This window comes from Penaeus monodon, chromosome 20, assembly GCF_015228065.2.
Source record: "Penaeus monodon isolate SGIC_2016 chromosome 20, NSTDA_Pmon_1, whole genome shotgun sequence".
NCBI classification, from domain to species: Eukaryota; Metazoa; Arthropoda; class Malacostraca; order Decapoda; family Penaeidae; genus Penaeus; species Penaeus monodon.
In genome coordinates, this window is record NC_051405.1 from 46,037,682 (window position 1) to 46,039,203 (window position 1,522).

The window sequence follows — 1,522 nt, forward strand, 5'->3', positions numbered from 1 at the left end:
TTAGGCATCAGCCGAAATCCTCCTGCAGCGCACGGCCGACAAATCCTTTCGAGGCGTAGCAAAGAAAGGTGATTAGCTTTTTTACCTCAGCACACCTTAAGAAGCAGATAGAAAATATATTGCAGTAAATAATGCGATCTCTCTCTTCCGCTGCTTTTCCGGTGATGAAAGAAGAGAAAGACAATTCCTGATCAACGAATAAAAGTGTTAATACAAAAACAGCGCTCAAGACTGGGGTTCAGGATGACAAAAAGGTCTGTAAACTTTGCACAAATCGACGTCCGTTCCCAGCAATAAGATGAAAAACCGATTCGAAATGTGACTAAAGTGGGAATTAAATAACGAAAAACTTTGTTTTCTGCGCAGATGATGTCATCGCGTCCCACAAACACGTAGAATTCCCACCGAAGAGAAGCACCGACAGCGAACAATTCTTCTGGTAAATTACTCTTTGCATGTTTAATCTGCCTTTCGCTTCAAGGCGGATACGGCGCAGGAAAGGAAGGAAGTTGTTCTTGCAAGGCGTGGCAGTAATTTTCGAAAGCGATTTTCTAGCTGACGAAAGCTGACAACTCCTCGAGGAGCAGAGAAATTTCCTTCTCCATTTGCTTCTTTGAGGTTTCTCTTCCTGTAAATCGCATCCCGTTGGTTAATCATCCCTCTGGGTTTTCCTAGTGGCTGTTCAGAGACGAAGAAAAAGGGAGAGTATACTCGACACACACAACACTCGCACACAAAGACTGTCTATATCTCAACATAATGTTTAACTAACTCATCCTCCTTCAAATAAAATGGAAAAAGTTAACTGATATCTGAGGATCTTTGTATCTTAATTCTAAAAATGCTTTAATCCATAAGTCATCAAAAAGCGAAAAATCTGCAATTTTTAAATAAAACGGGGAAATTTGCAGAGGAGATCTGAAGACCTGTGCCTTCCTCAACAAACCCTCGAGAAGACCATTCCTCCTGAAGCAAGGGAGAAGCAGAAGGGAAATCCGAGGAGCAACGCGCGCGCCAATCAGGCCTCGGCAGCCAATCACGACGCGCGGCGTGACCAGGTTACATGGGCGGATTAATTACAGAATCCGGTCGAAAAAAAAAATCCGGATACGCCAAGCATCATCATCCAACAGGATGCTCGTCCGGGAAGAGTTTTGCATTATTTTGCCCATTTAAGTACTTCCAAATACGCCGTTTCTGTAAGAGAAACACTCATCCGGAGTCATTTCTGCCATCCTTCACGGCAAACATTAGCGCCCAGCGCCGGATCTCAATAAACTCCCCCCCTCCCCCACGCGTTCACACCTACGAAGTCGTTGTGAGTGTTCGTGACCAAAGTCTATAGAGCTTGTTGGTGACGGCAGTAGAGGAGATTCTATGCACCAGATCAGGTGAAGCGCCCAAGGCTTTTTTGGTAGACCGACCCTCCGCTCATCGATTGCACGAAGGTATTGCAGCGGTGCCAGGTGGCGCTCAGGTGCCCACGAATGCACCGAGCCGTATTCCATGCCACGCCACTAGT